General features: G+C 32.6%; 1 long non-coding RNA gene across 1 annotated transcript in view; it reads right to left on the bottom strand.

The window, feature by feature from the left end:
- Nucleotides 1-24,443, bottom strand: part of LOC145303660 (uncharacterized) — a 454,290-nt gene extending 429,847 nt beyond the window's left edge. The window contains exon 1 of the long non-coding RNA XR_013873757.1: nucleotides 23,933-24,443. This is a non-coding gene — a long non-coding RNA (uncharacterized LOC145303660). The remainder of the gene's footprint in view (nucleotides 1-23,932) is intronic.
- Between the last annotated feature and the right edge of the window lie 362 nt (nucleotides 24,444-24,805).

The raw sequence follows: 24,805 nt of genomic DNA, 5'->3' as shown, positions 1-24,805 counted from the left end.
TATTTGTTCATATATTATCATTAGTTTTTCTGTATCCCTAAACTATTTTAGCGCTATCCAGAAAAATGCCAGCTTCATAAAAACACATTTGTTGATTAATTATATTTCTCATCCCATGGAATTTCCACGGGTTCTGCTAGTGGCTATTATTATTTAAGATGTCGTTAGATTTTTTTAAAAGGGAGTCACAACATATTAAGGCCCAAAAGTAACTAAAGGATAAGGGTGTAAGGTGGGAGTGTAGAAATCGTTACTGGTGTAAGTTGGGCGGAATTTGATTATTTAAGAAGAAGATTATACAAGAACTTGTTAACATTAAACTTGAAGGCCGCCATGTTGTAGTCAGCCAGTAAGAAGGTCAATGGAACAATGTTCCATAGGCGGGTAAGCTGTGTTTGTGGAATCTGTGTTTAGATTTATGCACCGATAGAGTGTGGAGTAAACTATTGATAATTCTCTTTTTCATTTTTATTTTTTGACGTGTGTACTGAATGACTGGGTTCTGCTTCTTTAAGTTGCAGTAAAAATCGTTTTATTTGGTCATAAATCTTCTGCTAAAAAGATTTCATGCTCAGTATAGCAAATAGACTGTTTGTAACAAAACACGGCGTTCCATCGACCATAAAATTGATTTCGAACAAATGACTAATTACATCAACATCGTATTCATCATCCTCATCATATAAAGCATCATGATCTTATGCATCATCACAATTGTCATCAACAAAGAATAAAGAGCGATTAATAACAAAATATTTTTGGACACCCACTTCCACTCGCTCTGCCGTGAGGGTAAATTCTAAGACACTTCTTAACTACAACCAATGCAACAAATATAAAAAAAATACTAGCAGCCCCCCCGCCGTTGTCCAGTTGAAAAATATGCTTTAATTTGAGTATTTAAAATTATAAAGATTTCCTATTTATTATTAAAGAGTCAACTCTATCAATTATTATATTTTACCCATTATATAACATTGACTTTCAAAAGTTTTTAAAATATACGACTTGGGTACCATCAGCTAGAATCGAAAAAATAAACATAACTGCCCAGCCTCATTCGTTACTGTCCCAGCTAAACTCATACGCACACAAAAAACTGAAATAAACTAAAGCTGTTTAAGATATAAATGTGTATTTGCGCATGCATGGAAATAACATGTTTAGTCGAATTACTAAGTTATATTTGTTTCAATTTGAATCGATTTAGCAGCTATTTTTACCGGGGAAAAACAAATCAATTTTGTCCGCAGGTCTGAATCACTTATATATTAAGTTTCAAGTCTATAGATCAATATATATATATATATATATATATATATATATATATATATATATATATATATATATATACTAGCAAGCAGCCTGGTGTTGCCCCGTCGTAAAATAAGCTTAAATATTATATTTTAATTTATGGAGATTTCGTATTTTTTATTAGAGAGTCAATTATCTATCTATTAATATATTGTACCCAATATATAGTAGGGATTTCGAAAAAAATTTAAATAATGATTTGGGTCTCATTGGCGAGAATTGAAGCCGAAACATACAGAATTCAAGTCTGGGTCCTAAGCCTCTGAACCACATCCATGCGTATAGAAGCAGTGCAAAAATAAGTTTATGAATGTAGATTTGTGCATGCAAACAGATTAAGTCGACTTTTCCTGCCAAGATCAATTGTTTTGTTTTCAATTTAGCCTCTTAGTAACAATTTTGTTAGCTTTAAAACAAAACGATAACGCGTTACAGTTTCAAATAAACTATATATCAAATTTCAACAATTTATTCAGAGAGGATTTTGATTACGACTTTTAGCATACACCGATATATATATATATATATATATATATATATATATATAAATTCCACAGCCAAAAAAAAAAATCATATATATATATATATATATATATATATATATATATATATATATGTGTGTGTGTGTGTGTGTGTGTGTGTGTGTGTGTGTAAATATTTCCGTATGCTAGAATGCAGAATATAGAAACTATGCATAAAACTAATTAAGCGTAATAGTTAAATAAAATCTCTCATCTAATAAGAAACTATTAAAATTGATAAGTAATTAATTAATGATAGTTTTTCAAAAGGGTGTGAAAATTAGTTAACTTTTATGTAGTCGCTTGCATATCCTTAAATATATTAAAATGTTCATTTTAATAATTTTAAAATAGAAAAAGTAGACTTTTAATATTAATGTCAGAGCGAGAAAAACACAACTTCATAGGTATACATATATATATATATATATATATATATATATATATATATATATATATACCTATGAAGTTTTATATATATATATGTGTGTGTGTGTGTGTGTGTGTGTGTGTAGACTATTTGGAAAATTTTATAGGCACGTCTTCTACAGACACATTGATTAATTACTAATTCAAGGGGATGTGGTCTCTGCAGCTGTAAACTAGCTTTATTTAGTTTAACAATTAAAAATGTCTATTATTTCAGAGATCAGCTTGCAAAAATATCGAAAAATCCAAGATGCACGTCTGTGTTTAATCCCGATAAACGCTACTACTACTTATACTAATTTAGTATCAATTACTACATAAGCGGTACGTATTCCCTCCTTATTACCCGAAATTATATGGGGCAAAATTAAATACCCCATAAGTGAAAAAAAACGCCTACAATGAATAAACTAAGAAGAGGAAGGCGCTGAAACGGTCTGGATTTTCTACTGATGTCCCGACATTAATTCGCAGCCGAAACGGACTACTTCACAAGTGAAAACAGCTGGAAAAACATCATTATATACAAGCCATATTAAGTAAGCTGTTTTTTTTTGTTTGTTTTTTTTCAAAACACAATATCTTCTGCTGTCTGCTTGCTTCATGGCAAGTTCTGCTAGCGTTTTGGTAGCAAATTTATTATTTTACTAGCGGACCTATCGAAATTTCTCACCGGCATCTTTCATATGTAATATATCGCTGCTGGAAATTCTGTAGACGTGCAATGTGAATGAAGACCCCGCGATATTATTGTAACACTTAATATAGTGTCAGAATATATTTGGTTATTGCGGTTTATTTCCAATATCCTTATGGAAGTTTGTAACATATTTCCGTTGTCTGGACACCTGGCGCGAAAAGAGACCCATTATACCATCTTTAGGGAGAAGGGATACTACCCTTATATCGTATTTAGAAGACCAACAAGGTATATTTTAGTTTCACGTACGGCCCAAAAGCAACATCATATTTTAAAATTATTTTATTTTATTTTTTACATTGCGTCTTCGGTGATCTGGAGATCTTATTTATTAAAGAATAGAATAGAAGATTATAACATACTACGAACATTAAATAAGCGTATCTATATACTAATAATTTAATAATTTAATATTCGTGGTAAGTTATCACCTATACTCTTTTAATATTATGAATAGAATCTCCCGATCGAATAATCTATAATCTGGAAACCGCGACACACGTACGTACGTTAAAAGTACTAGGATACTAATGTGTAGATTCAAATCCAGACGACATCTCTGCTTGATGCAACTCCAAAACATCTGCGTTACATATTACATCAATTTTACCATAACATAGATAAATCTCTAAAAGACAATTGAATATAATCTTAGAATAAAATAGTTGCCATTCATATAGACGACAGGCTTGCAATGAGAGATCGATTAAACTAAGGAAAGAAGTCGCTGATGTTTTTGAAATAATAATTATCACTTGGATACGAAGTTGCAAACTGTGATTATAACTCGTCTGAGATTTTGCAAACGTAATGGGCGTCATGGTCAATCACTTGGTTATGCGCATAGATAATCTGACCTATGATTTTCATGTAGTTGGATGGCTGGTCTACCGCACGAACGACACCACCCTCTCTCTCTCTCTCTCTCTCTCTCTCTCTCTCTATATATATATATATATATATATATATATATATATATATATTTAAAAAAGTTTACTTGGGGTACAACATTTACATATGACAGAGAGGAGAGTTATTTTGGACACTACACGTCTTTCGCCATCCTCGTCAGTGGTAAACGATGGCTTTTTGATTTTTTTTGAAAAAAAATAGGAGGAAGGAATTAAAATGAAGGTGAAAATGAGAACGACATATTTACAATTACTGTAAAAATATGTACAGGGAGAAAGGAAGAAAGGACAGAAGAGAAAAAAATAAAATATGGATTATATATATATATATATATATATATATATATATATATATATATATAAAATGAATACTATTAAAAACAATGATAAAAATTCGTAAAATAACACGAGCGATAAATGATGGTTGGTTGGTTGGTTGTTTTTGTTTTACGGCATATAAACCCTTTTCGGGTTATTTAATGCCGAATCCAAAGTTTTGGAGAAAAATGTTTTAATAGAATATATTTGTTGTTTTCAAGTCGGTTTCTATTTAACCCATAGTTGGGACCCTAACAGATACTATCACTCCGGGTCAGAATGGACCTGGAAGCTATGGTAATTAAAAGGTGGCTCGACACTCCCCAAAGCCCGCAAGCTGAGGCCTCACTACTGGATATAGTTTAAGGTCATATCCAGGACCCGATTAATGTTATCCCACATATAAATATATGGAAAAAAGAAGAAAAGGGAGCATCATAGCTATGGTATCTTTCTACAAGCCAGCCAGAAGGTCCAGCGTATTAACGAACCTCTTCTGCCTGCAGAGAGAGGGCTTGCGTCACGCAATGGAGACGGATTCGAGAGTTTTAAGACGACTACTCGATCGGCCTCGAAGTAGAATTGAAAAGGTTTCGTCCCTGTATACCAACCCACATTCTTGGTTATCTAATAAATGTTGTCAAATTGCGGAATATAAATTATTGAGAGACATTTTATTTTATTACGAAAACCTGAAGGAACATGTTGTCTAGTCCTTGTTTCAAAGTGAACGCTGGTTCGGCCGACGTAGACAGCGTCACACTGATATTTGTATATATATATATAACTTGCAGTATTACCCGACTTTGGTCGGGTGTTGATTTAATGCAATTTTTATGCTTATGAAGTGTAAGATAAAATAAATATGTAAAACTATAAATTTTCGAAAAAAAATCTCAATCGAAATTTATGAGAAGATTAAATGAGAAAAGAGAGAATTTTAAATAAGTGTTCGTACAAGCAATGCGTTGTTTTTTTTTGTTGTTATGAGGAGTGTTTAGTTTTGATTAGTTAATCAAAGAAAACATATTTTTAATAACTTAATGAGTTTGTATTTGTATAAATAATTGTAATTTAAAATGTTAATTAAATTCAATGTAATGAAAAAATAGAAGAATTATTTTTTTCAATTAACGGAACAACTATAAGAAGTTACGTCGTCATAAAGAAAAAAAAGAAAGGAGGAGAAAACACGCTGTAATGGTCGTGTGTGGATGTGTGCGTGCGCTGTGAAGTGTGTAGTAGTAGTAGTAGTAGTACGAACAATTGCACAACATAAATAACGGTGTCAGTGCCGGTTTAACTCGTCGCTAAGCAACGGCTTGGAAAAACTCGTCGCTAAGCAACGACCTGAAAAAATTTTCATTTGCATACGTACAATAATACATAGCGAATATCTTTTGCCGATACTTGTTGGAAACATTTCGATGCCAAAAACCTAGTTTAAAACACTGCCAGGCACACCAAGTACTTTTGTGTGAAATTTCATAAAAATCGGTTCAGCTGTTTTTGAGTCTATAACGAACGAACTCACACACAAATAGACAAAGTTGCATTTATATAATTGTAGAGACATTGCTAAGTTTAGTGCGAGACAGACCGCCCTTTTTGAAAAAAGAAAATGCAAGATTCGTATGGAAAATCATCCGAGGTAGAAAAGACAGAAAACAATTGTTAATAGTCTGTTTACGTTGATTAATCAGAGGGACACATTTTTACTGATCAATGACAACTTAAGATATACAGGACACTTTAAAGGGGCAAAGGTTATATCTTTATTAAATTGGTTACTTTTGAATTTAATTCATTTACCAATTAAGAATTCTTGGTAGCCATTATCGATCAGGATTTCCTTAATTTGAGTACTTTCAGTAATTAGCCGACAAGGGGAACGAATAACCAAGACCCCTACGTACCAACGTATAAATCAACGTCAACTTAGTCGTTTTAGGTGCATAACGATGTATCCGTTAATTCTGGAAAGACAAAGGATACCCCCTGTAGGGGGCAGCTTCGCGTTTAATTGTTTGGTAAGGGTTGCGCAATTCCAACGACACCTCTCTTGAATCGGTACTGTTGCGTTCAATGGCAAGGAGAAGTTCAGAATGAGTGGAAATTATTTTTCTGAAACGACCTATAATAGATCTTGAATGATTCTTGTTCGTACTCGGCCACTGTCACTCTATTTCTTATTGCAAGTAAATAATAAGGACTCGTCCCCAAACATTTTGAGAATGACAATAATACGAAACACTTATGGGTTGACAACTATCCTTATGTTTAGCACGAAATACCCTTGTCATAATAGGTATCTCATATATAGTAAAAAGTAGCACAAAAGGTATAATAACGATGACACACCGATTCTTAGTAGATCATCGAAGTTAAGCGACGTTGAGCCTGGCCAGTACCAGATGGGTGACCATTTTTAAATACTTGGTGTTGTATGTATTCAGATAAGCAAGAGAGTATAATAGTTCAAGGAGATAAACACCCCTGACTTGCAGTGTTTTATCTCACTTCTGGACATGATGTAGCATCTGTTAGTCTCCCTCGAATATTCTGGAGGGTTAACATACAACGATTAAATGGAGTTTCTCAACCGTGACGTAGGTAATACATCTACGAAAACGGGGCTCTTGAAAAATCAAACCGAATTGCGGGAAGCTGTTAGTCCTTTACGGTAGTGATGTAATGCAGTAAAAATCATCTTTTTTTTCTCGGGTCATGTATGTATTTATTCTGAAAAAAGTTCCTGCGCCGTGATACCCGCTCACTCATTGCGAGTAGGCGCTCAATCTTGAGTGGCCAGTGTCCTTCTCTAAAATCCAACAAATCCCCGCTGGCAGAAGGCTAGAACTGAGGAATGCTCGTTTTGTGTGCTAGTAATACTTACTATTTATTGCTAAAACCAGGACACTGAATAGATTTATAGTGCATTGTACGCATTTGTTGTCCCTTTTTCAACAATGAACGTCATTAGTCACAGCTGGTGTAAGGGGTCAACGATCCCTCATTAATCACGGTGGGTTGTAAAAATATGCAAAGGATAGACATTCGATAACGTGAAACATGTTTTACTTCAGCAAACTGCAATATAACTTAATAGATTTCTTTTGTTTTTACGGCATATCAGCCCTTTGCAGTTTTTATCGATCTGCATAATTTACTCCAAATTAGAATACATCCATTGAAATAATGAATGTTCATAATATAAAGAAAAGATTTGCAACGTCTTCTGTAAATGGATTTGTCAACTAATAATATTTAAATAAATTGAACAAACTTTTAATGTAAATATTTAAAACTAGCAGAACTACCAGCGTTTCCCAGCCGCAAATACTTAAATAGCTTAAATATGATATTTTAATTCATGCAGAGTTCTTCTATTTTATTTATTTATTTATATAATAATAATAATAATAATAATAATAATAATAATAATAATAATAATAATAATAGAGCCGATTCTCTAGTGATTATTGCAGTATACACGAGATATAGTAGTGCCCCCCTGGCGTAATTCGGTTGTAAAGTACGTTGACATGATATTTACTTTTTTTTTACAGGGGAATCACCATTTATCAAGACGCAAAAGGATAATATAGTAATAGGTAGAAGTGTAAACTTAAGGAGAACGGCTCATCAAGAACTTGTTTGCGTTGGACTTGAAGACGGCACTATTGTAGTCAGTTGGAAAGCAAGCAAACGGAAGAGCGTTCCACGGGTGTGCAGTTCCAAGAAAGAAACTTTGTTCATGGAATTTGCATTTAGGATTAGGCACATATTAAGAGTGGGGGAAATTATTGATAGTGTTTACAGCCAAACGAGCGTTTCTCATGATTTTTTTTTTGGTGAGGGGAGCATGGATTGGAGCTCAGAGGAGCACTTACCATGAAAATAACGATAAAACAGAGACAGGGTCGCAACGTCTCTTCTGTGAGAAAGAGGTTGCAGGAAAGAGAAAAAGGCATCCCCACTAGGCTACGAAGTCTATTCTGAACTCAAGTAGAGTAAGGTCTTTCTAGCATCTCCTGCCCAGATGTGACAATAATACTCCATCCTTGGACGTACCTGGCTTATATAGGTGGATAATTGCACCAGCAGGTAGACATCTACTGGATCTATAGAAGAATCCCACCATTTTTCCAGCGACCGTGGCAACGGATTTGATGTATGTGTTCATTTTTAGATCAGGAATAAAGGTCAAGCCAAAAAGCTTGTAAAAATATAGAACTTCCCCAAGACAAGAGCCATTCATTTCAATTGATGCCAGATGGGAATCAGAACGTTGATGATATTAAAGTAACCAGCTATTTTCCCCCATTGTACCACATGGTCAAGATCGGAAGAGAGAGAATCAGAGAAAACTTGGTCGTTTACGGCCTTTGCTTTGCTGTCATGGTAGTGCTGTCGGCAAAAATGTCTACGAAGGATGTAAGGATGTGATTTGGAAGATCATTAATGTAGATCAGGAAGAGAGTTTGGCCCAGGATGGAACCCTGAGGGACTTCAACATTAATACTCTGAGCTTCTGATTTCTGCCCATCAACCATTACTCTTATAAACCTATCAGAGAGAAATGATTTAATAATTGAAAAGTCATTTCCAGCTATACCATATCTGAATATCTTATGAAGTAGACCTTCATTCCATACCCTATCAAAGGCCGTTGATATGTCAAGAGCAATTGCCTAGAAAGAAGCCTCCGTCGAGAGTTTCGTTAATTCTATAAGAAATAACTGTACGCGCATCCGCTGTAGATCTAGCAGAACGAAAACCATATTGCATGTCACTAAGAAGGTTATTTTTGCCGAGGTGGTTGACTACTTCTCTATTTAACACAGATTCAAGTAACTTACTCATGACGCACAAGAGACTTATTGGTATGTACTAAGAGGGATCACCTGAATTCTTAAATACAGATAAATTCGCGTATATATAGCATTTATTATTAAAGAGTAAATTCTCTATTGGTTATTATATTGTACCCAATATATATTAGTGATTTTAAAAAATGTCCTGGGTGCTATCAGCTGGAATCGAAACAAAAACATATAGCTATCAAGATGTTCCGTTACCATCTTACCTTAATCTCTACTCATACAAAAATAGAAACATAAACATTGTATAACCTATAAATATATATTTCCGAATGCGTATGAAAGCAAATTAAATCGAGTTTAGTCTTGCAAGTGCCATTTTGTTTTTCAATTTTTACTTCTTACCGGCTACATCTATCTGTTTAAGACGAATTAGAATTTGTTCCACAGATTCAACTCCCCTGCATAGCAAGTTTAAAGTCTGTAGAGCAAAAATTCACAGAGAAGTTTTGTAGAGACCGTTACCCAGAAACACACACACACACACATACACACACACATATATATATATATATATATATATATATATATATATATATATACATATATATATAAGTATATGCATATATATATATTTAATAGCAATTATAGACAAGACAAAGCCATATATTGATATACACAGATTTATTTTATTTATTTTATGTAATAAGGAAAAACAATAATTAGGCGTGTTCTTATATGCGTTTTATACCCAGGTATTTCGAAACCTAACGCTTCTCATCAGAAGTGGTTCTATGCAAACATTTCAAGACGACATCTAGCTAAGGTATAATTGGATGAACATTAATACATCTGGTATATAAGGGAGTGATAACGAGAGGTGAACGGGGAATGAGTTAGACATCTGGGGATATTAATCTAATGTAGGTGAAATTTAGTTAGTGACTTTCGAGGGATTAGGAGCTATAAGGAAAAGGACCTATGAGAAATAGGGGGATAATATAATATACAGCTGTATATGCCAATGTATGACTTTTTTGTCTATAATTGCTATAATTATATTCAAGCTCTAATATACCTGTTGAGTTTTATATATTTATATTGGGACACTTTTAGAGACGTTTTTAATACTTTTTTAACACTCTTGTAATACACACACATTTATATATACGTCTCTTTTTAATGTAAAAGTAATTGTCAGACGCAAATAAAAACGAGTGCCACTTCGTAAACGTATTTATTTAAAATTACATCATTTATTAAAATCAAACTGGTTCTACCATCCCGGTTATATGAAACAGTAAGTTAAGGTTCACTGATTTGTACTGTGATTATTTTGAAAAATAAATGAATATACAAAAATAAAACTAATAAAAAGAAACAGTATGGAAAGTGTTCGACTGAGCTTCAATCTATGGTCCCCCCTCGCCAAACTTTCACAAGAAACACTTGTCTAGCTGAAAACACTATCAATAATTACCCCCACTTTTTTATCTGTGCCTAAAACTAAGCGTAGATTCCATGAACAAAGTTTCTTTCTTAAAACTGCACGCCTGTGGAATTGTCTTCCGTTTTCCTGCTTTCCGGCTGACTACAATATGGTTGTCTTCAAGTCTAACGTAAACAAGTTCTTGATCAGCCGTTCCATATAAGTTAACAAATTTGCGGAATTTCCATTACTAACGATTGTCCAATTTCTATTGTACACTCTTTAACCCTTATCCTCGAGTGGCCTCGATAATGTGGTGATACCTGTGTAAAAAAAAAAAAACAGAAAAAACTAAAATCTTCCCGTTTGTTTATTTTTTTTACTATACGTCATAGCAATACAACAGCAAGTTCCCTCACCCATTTGATGTTCCCAAATATATTAACTACAACACATTTTTCATCGTTATGCGACTCAACATTTATTATATTAAATTATAGTTCCTTTAATCTGTCGCCTGTTTCACTTTTCTTGGGAAGTGCTGCATCGATCTGACTGAAATTCTCCTCATCTGGACATTTGTCATGAAAAGGTGTAGCGAAGTAATCCTAATGGCAATCGTTCAATACACAGTTAAGGATTATCAAGGATTAATAAAGATTGGTTGCCACAATATGCCATTTTCTCTAGCAGTTTTCTAAGAAACGACTAGGCCGACTTGGCTGTGATTTTCATATTACAAGGTGGAGCGAAATAAATATTATGGTATCCGTTCGATACGGAGTTATTTTTGTTTTTTAGGTTGAAATCTATCCACATAACACGTTTAGTTGGTTAGTTTTTTAAATAGTAATATTAGATTCTTATATCAAGTAGCTTCATATCTTGTCCGGGGCGATTTCTCTGAACAAAATTTGCCAGGACAGTGCTAAATTCTATTTAATATCCAAGTCTGATTCTGACAAGTATTGCCACTCCAGATGAGAGCGAATCTAAAAGTGATGGCAAATAAAAGGACTCCACACTATTTAGAACACAGAAAAATCCAGAAAAAAAGTACCTTCAAAACTTGGCTAACTTTGACATTTAAACGAATCAGCCAATATAAACCAGAAGATTAAATCATGAGCAAAAGTAAAAGTAATATAATTTACCGTAGTTGGAGGCAACCTAAAGGCTCACTTTTCGTTTTTAACTACACTGTGGCGCAAGTGAGGGTGACTCGCCTTTCCCAGGATAACTCGACTTAACCTTGATTCTCACCTTATAATTAGAAGTGCTTAAAAAGGAGTATCAAATAGCATTTTTGAAGTGACATTTCTGAACTTTTGAGAGGAGTACTGATTATTCCTAAGATTTGGGTCGTCAAACTACTGTTATCATCTTTAGTGTGATTTCTATCTTGTGGAACTGAGAAATCTTTCTATCGAACTCTGGAATAGTTATGTCGAACTTGGGAATCTGGACGGAATTTCGGACGGACCCGTGGTATAAGGATAAAGTAGGAGGTAAAATTCAGTTGTAAAGTGACACTCTTCTGGAGGTTAAAGATTCAATGTTCATTGCTGGCGAAACTCAAAATATTATTGGGAATTACTTAACACTTCTACCCAATGATGGTTGATAGAATAAGATCAGACTACCCACTGTAGATTAAATAAAGCATTCCATTCAATATTCCGTGCACTATACCGAGTTTGATAGAAACATTCTCAAGTTCGACAAAATACACCAGAAGAAGGTCAGAAGTTACATCGACCGAAACGTTGTGAAAATACCACTCAAGATGAGACCAGTAGTTCGAAGAATCCAAATAATATGAACATTTTCAAGTCTTTAGTATGACTGGACCGAGGATCCAACCCCTTACCCCCACTCCACCGGTCTTCTTGCTCATTACCGAGAATTCTAACCATCATGCAAAATGAGTGTGTCTAGATTAGTCGATTTGTGCCAAGAAACTATTCTTTCAAAGAAAAATTGATGAAAAAAAAAACTCTGGAAGAAATGGAACGAGATAAATACTTTTGCCAATTAATGTTAGAACGTCGGATAAAATGACGATGAATTGAGTTGTTGCTAGCAAAAAGTTACGTAAACAGCTGGTGCAGTGATAAAACTGCAGAAGTATTGACACGATGTACTATCACTTGCTCTCTTGTAAAAGGCACTATTTACAACTAGAATTGAAACTCATCGACCTACACGGGGAGATGATTGATAATAACAATTGTGACACATACATACATATGCATATAATAATATAATAAAATAATAACATTTTTTTTATTATATACGCATTACAGGAAACCAAGAGAAAGTCAGTACCGTACGTTTCAAATGCAATCAAAAGAGATATACAGTTGATCTCCTATGTCGGACTCTAGTCAGCTTATGTTTGTGTCTGTTTTACTGAAAAAAAGATTAGTTTCTTTTTTATTATTATTTGCCTAAATTATTGTACACTTTTTACGGCTCTCCCACTAAAATTACATTATCACGAAATAATATAATTATATATATATATATATATATATATATATATATATATATATAAAAATGAAAATTACAATTGAATTTACCAAAATGATCCAAGATGGTAAAATTAAAGTAAATTATAAATATTAAAGAATTAATATTTATAAAATTATCTCAGCTAGATATAAAAGCTCGATAAAACCAAATAGGTAATAGAGCTTATAATATTCTTTACCATATTCCCTCTGCTTAACTTATTTTGTTTTCAAGTAAGATCTTTGACTTACTTGTTGTTTCATCAAATACTTCTGCATGCAAAATCCGATCCCGCATTTTGCTAATTCCTACCCTCTGACGAGAAGGAGAGTATTTCTTCGAAACTCCGCGGATTAAGGACTATCCATTTATCTAGTATTTTCTTTTCAGATTAAATATGTTTTTAACTCATTTCAAAGTGTTTTTTAACATATTTTATTAACTGTTTGCTCATATATATATATATATATATATATATATATATATATATATATATATATATATTACATTACATGCATTAAGTATATTTTCATACATTTACTAAGCTTCCCTCACGTATTGAGCACTGTTGAAGCAAATACTGAATATATATATATATATATATATATATATATATATATATATATATATATTTACTTTAACGTATTAGTAAATGTGCTAATAATATTAAAAGAAAAAAACAGTGCTGGTTTTAATGTAGATATATAATAAGCTCGATAGGTATAGATATCCTAGAGCTATTTTAATATTGAGAAAAATGATTAATAATTTTTTAATTGAAAATCAGTTTCAAAAGGAAAAACCAAACAAAATCAATAGTTTGTACGATCGTTTCCGAAACGATGTTTTATTAAAATATATCTTGAAGAATAAGTTCATGGAAAGATTTGTTTATATTTAAACAAAGTCTCCTTATCAGCAAAATAATGGGGGTGGGGTGGAGGATTTAAAGACACCAAAATAAACTTGCATTTTTGTATATAAGCATTTGGTTTTATATATATATATATATATATATATATATATTCAGTATTTGCTTCAACAGTGCTCAATACGTGAGTGGAGCTTAGTAAATGTATGAAAATATACTTAATGCATGTAAGCTCCATATAAACTATTATGTTTGATTCCAGTGGTAAATTATATTTTTCTTTGTTTACACTCTGCCTTGTTGACAGCCTATGATAAAGTCGCAATGAAAAATACTCGTAAGCGTATCCGATATCCAGATGTTTGAGGAAGTTGTAAGTTTTTTTTCGCCATGGAAATTATTTTTGATAAAATAAAGAGGACTGTCCGTAATATTAAAATTGTAATAACACTTGTGTAAGGTGTGTTTATATTACTGATGGTGCGATTCCAATGTTTTTCCTGATTCCGATTCTGTTTTAAATTTTTAATTTCGTTTCTTTTCAATATTTACATATAGAGTTTTTTTTTTTTTTTTTTCAAAATGAAATATTTACATATAATTTCCCAAACATACAAATGCACTTATGGGGATAAGCTACAGATTTTAGTTTTACTGGTGCGTTAAAATCAATTAATATTTATTATTTCATCATTAATGTGAGCTATTGAAACAGTTTAACAAAGATAAACAAATAAAAACAGTCAAAAGAATCGTTTATAGCATCGGAAAATAAGCAAGATATTTTCCAATTCTAATAACGATTCCGATTCTCCAAAAAGTTAAGATTTTTTCGATTCCTTATTCCAATTCCAATTCCTCGTCCCGACACTAGTTTATATGCTTAAACTAATTAACCGATCATGAGTTTTGAAACACAAGTTTCTGCGAGGCAGACACCGTCCAAATGTGAACTTGATTAGTTTGATTTAGTTTTTTTTGTTTTTTAAGTGAGTAAAAGAGGGCTAAAGCTTTCGTAAGAACCGAGATAGTTTGGATTTTTGTGAAATTTTGCCGATAGTATAAGACATTAAACTTTATTTCTACCTATTTATAAAAGACACTTTGTATGTGCGTGTGAGTGTGTTCCCTATGGATTCCGAAACTAATGGGTCAATTTTTTTAAAAATTTCAGACAAATTTACTTTATTTCTCTGTGAGTAGTTATGTATTGGAATGCATAAGATAAGTATTGAAAATCGATAATCGAAAAATTCTGATTAAAGAAAAAACAGTCCAATTTGGACCAAAGTTAACACCCTTATACAGCCTAACATCACAAATGCATTTGAGAAGTTTTATCATCGCACAAGCAGAAGACCATGGTTGATAATAGTGAATAAATAGTTATAAAACCGACCAGATAGATTATGTTATGCCTACTAATTAGAAGGTGAAACAGATGGACGCAGATAAGTAATAGTAAATATGAGGCATTTTAAAATCTTAGGTGTTTATGAAATATTAACTCAGCCGTAATACCAATAATTTTAGGAGCACTGAAAACAGTTCCGGAAAAAAATGTAAATCATACTCGAAAATATTGAACCAAACACAGAATATTTTATGTACTAACACGAAATCGCTTATTAAACCTAGGATAATGGTTAACGAGTTGGTCAGATTGAGGGTGAGACAAACGGGAATGATTGGTACGATTGTGTATATGTACAATTTGATTATTTAAGAGAATAGCTCAACAAGAATTTGTTAACATTAGATTTGAAATCAGCCATATTGCAGTTAACTGAGAAGCAGTACCGTGGTATCGTGTTCCGTAGATGGGTAATTTTTCTCATAAAAGTTCTGTTTATTTTAGGTACACAGGATAAAAGAAAACTTATTTACAGTTGTTATAGCGAGACGATATTTTGTTGTGAATGCATTGCTGAGAACCATAGATTCAAACTCAGTGGAGCATCTGCCATGAATTTTACGGTAGAACAGAGAAATAGCATTGAGCCTCTCTTATGTGAGAAAGGATATGTAAGAAAGGGAAGAAGACACCAACCACTAGATTTCGAAGTTGATTTTGTACTCTGACAATATAGGAAATTGTAATCTGAGAAGCAGTTCTCCAGATATGACAGCAACATTATATCTTAGGGCGTATTTGACGCTTGATCTTTAAGCACACAGACCATCGGGCGGAGGGAAATACCAAAGTGCAAGAAAAATGAAGAGAATTATTTATTTGCACTAAAATGATATTGTGGACATAGAAATGTAGTATAGGAAGATACACTGAAGAGACGATGGTCAAATCTATAAAAGAAATATCTTATAACTTGAGCAACATAAGTTGGTACCACAGAAAGTCGTTGTGGAGGATGGAAATCTTGAGCAAGGATTACACCATCGAACTTTGAAATGCAAAAACTAGGGAGAGTACTTACATCTTGGGGAGGTTGATTGACACGTAAATTCTAAGGGAAACTGGCGACTGCTATCAGAGAGAAATCAAGTTAAACAGTTCGTGTGCGTTGCTAGAATGATAGGAAGAAGCAAAGAGTATTGGAAATCGGGGCATTCCCGATTAGACCACCTCAGGCGATTAGCAATAAACCAACTTTTTCTCAAAGAGATAAGGCAAGGTGGATCTCCTAGAACTGTACAGACCAGCACTACACCACAATCAAGGGAACCAGGTCATTACACGAATGTCTAATATCTGATGCTTTTTTCTGGGAAGAGGCATTGGATAAAAATCGGGGGAGACTTATTGTCACTCAGATTTCAGGGACAACCATAAATTTGCGAACGATCACTGGTGACAAGCGAAAGACTATTGTTATAACATTTGCTAAAAAAAAACACTCTCCTCTGCCTGTACAGAATCGACTATGAAACTTGGTTGGGATGATTTCTCTTGTTGCCTTCAGCATTATTTTTACAGAATATACGTTACTAGCCTTTGTTCTATTGTTATTTTCATGGTAGGTGCGCGACCGAGCTCCAAACATAGGCTATTCATGTAAAAAAAATCACAGCAAAGACTCATCCTAATGTCAACCACCGCGAAGATTTTTCATTTCTTCACCTGTAAACCTTGTTTAAACTAAACAGAATTTCTTGTCAAAGAGTTTTCTGTCTGGAGAATGCGATACTGCGAGGCTGCTTTCCCAGCCGAGTACAGCATGGTCGTTTTCAAGTCCAGTGTTAGCAAATTATCGTTAACTTAAATAATCAAATTCTAACCAATTCAGCAATTTTCTCAGGGTATTGTTCATCGCCAACTGACAATCTCTCATTAAACCTTACCCTCAAGTGATCTACTGGCCTTGATAAGCGATGAACCATTAGTATATAAAATATGATAATGATAACCATCAATCCCATACACACGCGCGAAGAGAGTGTGTATGCTGCAACGTTGAGGACATTAGGTAGCACCTTCGTTGCAATAAATATTATCAGTCGATTTCATTCATTGTTTATGAAAGCAACATCATAATAATATTAGAATTTTTGAGATGAGGATCGATAATTTGGATTATTTCGATTATTCGGACTATTGTTTCATCTGGGATATTATTCTCACAACGTTTCAGTCGAAGTATCCCTGGTCTTCTTTAGGTGCGTCTTGTCGACCTCAGAAATCTTCATGTCGAACTCAGGTATCTGCACAGAATTTCGAACCGAACCCTTTATTTAATGAATTAGATAGATAGGTAGCTTGCTCTCGTTCCCTTAGCCACTACGAAATCTTGATACTTTTGCAATTTCCAGACTGTGCAGAAAGAAGATTATTATTTAGAAACTCATTCTAAACTTTTGCAGAGGGGGGGGGCTTTGTTTGCTATTCTGTAATTTTGACCTAACAATTTAATAAACCAAAGATAAAGTAAAAACAAAATGTAATTTAGAATCCAATCTAAAAATGTACAGCTCGTAAACTGCACAAACACCAAAGTCTTACGTAATTTGTAATAGTGTTCTTTGTATCGTCCGTACTGAGGATTGAGCCTTCAACCTCCAAATGTCTGACATTTAAAACTGATTAACTAAGCACCATTGCGCGACGAGTCCGACACCTGAAGAATTTCCGAGGTTACATCGAATGAAACGTTATAACAATAAGATTCCAGAAGAGAAGAGTCGTCCGAATTATCCAAATAATATAATAATAATAATTCGAATCAGCAGAAGTGACGACTCCGGAACCCGATCATCGATGAAAATGATTGTTAAAAAACAATGTTGTCAAGAGACCTGGGAGCAAAAGTTTTTTCAATGTAAAAAAAAAAAAAGACATGTTCTTTCTTACTAGTACTGCACGCGAGTGCGCACACGCACACACACACACACACACAGACACGCTTATCCAAAGTCCTTATCTTTGTAAATTTTCTTTGTATCTTTCTTCTGTACGAATTTCCAATCGCACATATGTGCATTCATTTGAAGGTAATGATGTTTGCATTGGTTTGCAGGAAAAGGAATTGGAATGTGTTTTAAATCCACAAAACCCATAAATATTTTACATCAAAACATTAATCATCTTTATATATATATATATATTGATTAAAATATAATTATCCACTGACACGTGTCTCGTTGTCTACAACACATCAGAGTGACTGAATCTAGTTGGATCGAAATCAGGACCCATAGTTAGACGCCTCTCTATCTCTCTCTCCATATATATTATGTATATATATATATATGTGTACATATATTTATGTATATGTATATGTGTATATATATGTATATATGTGTATATATATACATATATGTATGTATGTATATATGTATACATATATATCTATCTATATATCTATAAATGTGAAAGTGTATGTCTGTCTGTGTATCTGTTTGTCTGTGTGTGTACATTTTCCTACGCAATAACTCTGTCAATTTTAAGTCTACAGACTCGAAATTTGATATACAGGGTACTGAGATTTGGAATAATCGATGTGATTGGTTTGCGGCCAGAAATTTGGCGAGGAAAGGCGTCACAGTTCAACGATTTGACGTTTAAGAACTCTACCAAACTCCTCCGACAATTTTAGGTTTAAACACTTGAAATTTTAGATATAAGTTCATTGGACATGGATCTAACTTGATAACTTTATTTGAGACCAAAACAATAAATTTTAACGGGTCATGATAGGGGTCAATGTTAAAATATTGACCACTTTTTTTTTTTTTTGCTTAACATATATTTCCAAATACCCGGGCAACCTCGGCACTCATGCTAGTATATCTATACACGTGTACATGTCTGTGTTTCTGTCTGTCTGTCTGTGCGTCTTTGTATTTGTGTACATTTTCCTTCGCAATAACTCTGTTAATTTTCAGTCTACAGAATCGAAATTTGATATAAAGGGTACTGATTTGGGAAAATCGATGTGATCAGTTTCCGGCCAGGAATTCAGGTGTTAAAGGGTCATACTTCAACGATTTTACCTTTGAGAACTCTACCAAACTCCTCCGACAATTTGGAGTCTAAACACTTGAAATTTTAGATATAGGTTTCTTGGACATGGATTTAACTTAATAACTTAATTTGAGCTCAAAACAATAAATTTTAAGGGGTCATAATAGGGGTCAAAGTTAAAAAAATTGACCGTTTTTTTCAGCATACACCTCAAAATACCCGGGCAACGCCGGGAACCCTTTCTAATATGTATATATATATATATATATATATATATATATATATATATATATATATATGTCTGTTTATCATACAAAACCATATATATATATATATATATATATATATGTATATATATATATATATATGTACACACATTATATATGTATATAAAAATATGTATACATATATATATGTATATATATGTATACATATATACATGCATATATATGTATACATATATATGTATACATATATATATGTATATATATATGTATATACATGTATGTATATATATGTGCATATATATGTATATATACATGTATGTATATATGTGCATATATGTGTATATATACATCTCTCTCTCTCTCTATATATATATATATATATATATATATATATATATATATATATTAATGAATAGACGATTCGAATATTTTACCAATTCTAATATAATTAACGAGTCTTTACTAATTTTCAGATCTCGATACAATTACAGATTCCGATTCTTTTATAAAGCTCTAAATGTTTAACTGTAAAGTTGTTATTTTTCTCCGATTACCGTTAAAAACATACACACACATTAAATGTGCAGATATTTTTTCAAGCGAAGAAAACCACTTGATGAGGTAGATTTTACTTTTACTCGTGGTTTAAAATCAATAAACATTCATCATCTTATCATTAATATCAGCAGTGAGACATTTGTTTTAAACAAAATTGGATTAAAAAAACAATTAATGGGATTGGAAAATAGGCATACATTTGACAAACTCCAATGCACCTAAATATTCCAATAAGTTATATATATATATATATATATATATATATATATATATATATATATATATATATATATATATATATATATAGTCTGTTTATCATAGAAACATTATTGGTTACCTTATTGAACACATATGCACTTTTGTAACCAATAATATTTATATAATAAACAGACTATATATATATATATATATATATATATATATATATATATATATATATATACATATATACATATATGTACAATAGCACACCGCTTGGCATTGCCCAGATGTAAAGTACGCTTACATATAATATTTAGATAAAGCAGATTTCTTATGTATTATTATATTATAATGGACTCAATATATGGCAGTGATTTAACAAAAAAAAATTCAAATGATTAATGCGCCACCAACGAGAATCGAAACCAAAACGTTTAGCTTACGATTTACTTTTTCCTTTGACGTTAATGCCTGAGCTATTAAGACGTGTTTGCTGCAAGGCTAGAACTTTAAACATGAACCAATAACTATTACGTTACGCATGCATATTCGTAATGACCTCGTCCGACTTTCACTGATTTTCCCCAGCTAAAACACAAATATAAAGTTTTGCATGGGTTCGAATACCCTGTATATAAAATTGATGTCTGTAGACCAAAAACTGTCAGAGGGGGTTGGTAGGTAAAATCGTTTAAACAAATATATATACGCATACATAAATATATATAGAAAGAAGTTTGTGTTTACTATAACCTTTTTACGTAAATATTACGCAAGTATAAATCATGTAGAATCTGCATTAATAATAATTACACGTAATACTAAACTAAAGATGATCATCCCACAAGAAAACTGAAAAAAAACTAATAAGAAATTAATTAAAATGTATGTTTAAAAGAATATACAAATTAGTTAGATCTTTTGCAGATGAATTCAATTCCGCCACCCATATATAACAAAGTTGTATATACTTCTTTTTTTAATAAATAGAAAAAAGGGGGTTTACCTGGCAAATTCTATCAATATACAAAATAAACTGTATTGAAGCACACACACACACAAATAAAAAATGATATTTATGCTAAAAAAATTATTCTTGAATAAGTAACATAAAATTCTTTATTTCTGTATTATCAATGAGGACACTATTAAATATGACAACCTATTATATTGCTATCCAATTTACACGCGTGTAAGGGATATTAGACTGATGGCGAATACACACACACACACACACACACACATACACATATATATGTGTGTGTTGGGACGATTCTAATATTTTCTCTGATTTCAATACAGTTAACGATTTTGTTCTAAATTCCCAACTCCGGTTATTTTGAAATATTTGTATGTCTAGCAATATGTTTTTCAGATTACTGTAAAAACGCATATAATATGTGAATATATTTTCATGAACAACAAAAATATGTTTGTGTGTGTGGGGAGAGGGGGTCTATATAGTTTAGTTTTACTGGTAGTTTAAAATCAATGAATATCATTTGAATCATTAGAACCAGCAATCGAAATTCAAGTTTTGAAAAAAAAAAAAAATAAATAAAATAAAATCATAGTTAAATGAGTTTCTTTTTTTTTTAATCGGAAAAGAGGTACACTTTTTTTTCCGAATCCGATATCAATTCTGATACCCCAAAAGTTCCGATTTTTTCCGATTTCTGATTCCGATTAATCGTTCCAATAATTGTACCAGACTAAGATATCATTGCTGCTGCTGCTGCTGCTGCTAATAATAATAATAATAATAATAATAATAATAATAATAATAATAATAATAATAATAATAATAATAATATTATTCTTCTTCTTCTTTAAACACATACGCATATATATATTGACAACAGTCTCGGCGTGTACCACATAAATTGATCATGACGGATCAAATAAATTAGACAAACCTTTTGGAAAGGACTGGATCATTATTGCCATACAAATCAGAAAGAAGTCCAACAGTTGGTGCCAGCTCCAACTGTCCCACAAATAAAAAGAAAAAAGGCTGTTGCGATAACGTAAAATGATTTGCAACGATTGTCGAAAAGATATTGAGAGTGTTGAAAATCTTAAGAGGCTTGTCATTTGGATCCCAGGCCACACCATGTTTTTCTTTTTTTTTTTCTTTCTAATTAGCAATCATTGATGACAACGTGTGTTGAAGCTCCACATCGGTAAAAATAAATAAATAAATAAATAATAATAATAATAATAATAATAATAATAATAATAATAATAATTAGAAGAAGAAGAAAAGGGAAGGCTGGAAATCTGGTGAGAATTGTTGTCACTTGGACGTTTTTATGAGGGAGCAATTCGTATAAAAACTCTTAGGGCCTTACTACTACTACTACTACTACTACTACTACTACTACTACTACTAGTAATAATAACATAATAATAATAATAATAATAATAATAGAATACCACATGTTTTTGCCTGAGCTCGATCAATGGTAAACAGCTGGTGCGAGAACTCAAACTACGTGCCTATAGAAATCGCAGTAAATGGAGTTTAAATGAGAGAGATTTGTTGTCATTCAGAAATCAGAAAAAAACATCAAATGTTATCGCCAGTGAGTAAACAAGAAACAACAACAACAACAACAACAACAACAATAATAATAATAATAATAATAATAATAATAATAATAATAATAATAATAATAAACAAAACGAAAGGGACTAGTAGTAACAATATTTTTTGGTACTGCACAAAATGGTCAAGAAGAGTCTAGGAGGATGGGAAGACCAACGAGGAAGCGCACCATGTGTATCTCTACCGAAAAGGGTTCGGCGTGTACTGCTATATTGAGGAGGTTTATCCCTAACTAAATTCCAAAAGTCGTTGCAAGTGAGAACTTAATGGACAATGGTTGTTGCGATAACGCAAAAAAAAAAAAATCTGGCGAGTCTTATTTTCTTTCACCTGTTTTATTTATTTTTTAAAAAATTTTACCACATAATTCTCGTGGTGAGAAAGGAGAGTGATAGATTAAAAAAAAACTCTTTTAAAGCACCGAACGTTCGAAACGTTAAAAAGAAATAATGACTTGGTGCTGGAAAAGAGTAATGCAAAAAATGTGACACGAATATTGCGCGCGGATATTTGAAAAGAATATGTCCCGAATTATGTTTTTATACTTTTGATTATTAAACTAATAATGTTTAATTGATAATATAACACATTGAACGTTTTCTATAATATTTACAGCTTGATCCCTTCTTTGCGAAATTGACACATCGATGCATAAGGCGGCGATAGAAATGCGACAGAAGGTGTTTACTTAACGTAGCGCGTTATAGTTTTAATAGCGTTTTAAAAGGGCTGTACTTTTAAACAAATCTTTTTGATTTTAACGCTTGATAAGGGGGTACATGTATATAGATTTTACTGGCATTTGCTGTTTGTATATTTAAGAAAGACAGCATTTTCAAACAGGAAGTTGGGTATTTAAATTGAGTTAAAGAACCGACGTTTGGCCTGCATAGTGCGCTGGCGACGCCGAGACAAGCAGTAGTTGCACGCACTTTTTTGCATAAGGAGAGAATATAGAAATTTCACAGGCTGTGACTGCTTCGTTCATAGAAAGAAAGAAAACAAAACTAACGGGCAGTTTCTTAATTACACAAACAGTATTATTAAATTTAAAAGAAGAAAAAAGAAAGAGAAAAATATAGTATTTACCTTCATTGGAAATAATATCGAATATTTAAAAAAAGGACTCCAGTTTTTTCACTTTTTTTTTTTTTTACTTTGATGGAAGTTATTTTCTTTTGTTTGTTTGTTTGTTTTTGTGTGTGTACTACAACGATTGGTGTTTTTTTTTGTTGTTATTTTTGGTTGTTATAGCTTTTTTATGCACGCCAAAAATCTGTTTGAGAAAAGAACTTGCAACAACCTGTTGTTCGCTAGTAAAATCCGTAATGAATACGTAAAACTGGCGACTTCAGAAACCAGCTAAAATTCTCTCTCTCTCTCTCTCTCTCTCTCTCTCTCTCCCTCTCTCTCTCTCTCTCTCTCTCTCTCTCTCTCTCTCTCTCTCTGTGTTTGCGCTGACTGGCTCGTATATTGCTGATATCTTTGTTTAGCGGAGGGCTGGCCGACTAGCAACCTATGGAACCGGCCCGCTTGATAAACACAACTTTCCAACGTCCGTCGACGGCAAAATCTCACATTCACAAAATCGGACGAAAAGAAAGAGAGAGAGAGAGAGAGAGAGAGAGAGAGAGAGAGAGAGAAAGAGAAAGAGAAAGAGAGAGAGAGAGAGAAAGGACGACAGAAAGAGAGAGAGAGAGAGAGAGAAAGAGAGTAAAAAAGAAGGAAAAAAATACGACTTCGCCGCCGCCAACGACTTAGACTTGTCAATATGGTTTCGTGTCCGCCTGCCATGGGAAAACGGAACGTTTTATATATATATATATATATATATATATATATATATATATATATATATATATATAGAGAGAGAGAGAGAGAGAGAGAGAGAGAGAGAGAGAGAGAGAGGGGGAGAGAAAGAGAGAGAGATAGAGAGAGAGAGTATATTGTGGTGAGATTTAG

This window comes from Euprymna scolopes, chromosome 19, assembly GCF_053919585.1.
Source record: "Euprymna scolopes isolate OS-2025 chromosome 19, ASM5391958v1, whole genome shotgun sequence".
Taxonomy (NCBI): domain Eukaryota; kingdom Metazoa; phylum Mollusca; class Cephalopoda; order Sepiida; family Sepiolidae; genus Euprymna; species Euprymna scolopes.
The sequence above is the reverse complement of the archived record's forward strand: the minus strand, read 5'-3'. Positions and strand labels throughout refer to the sequence as shown.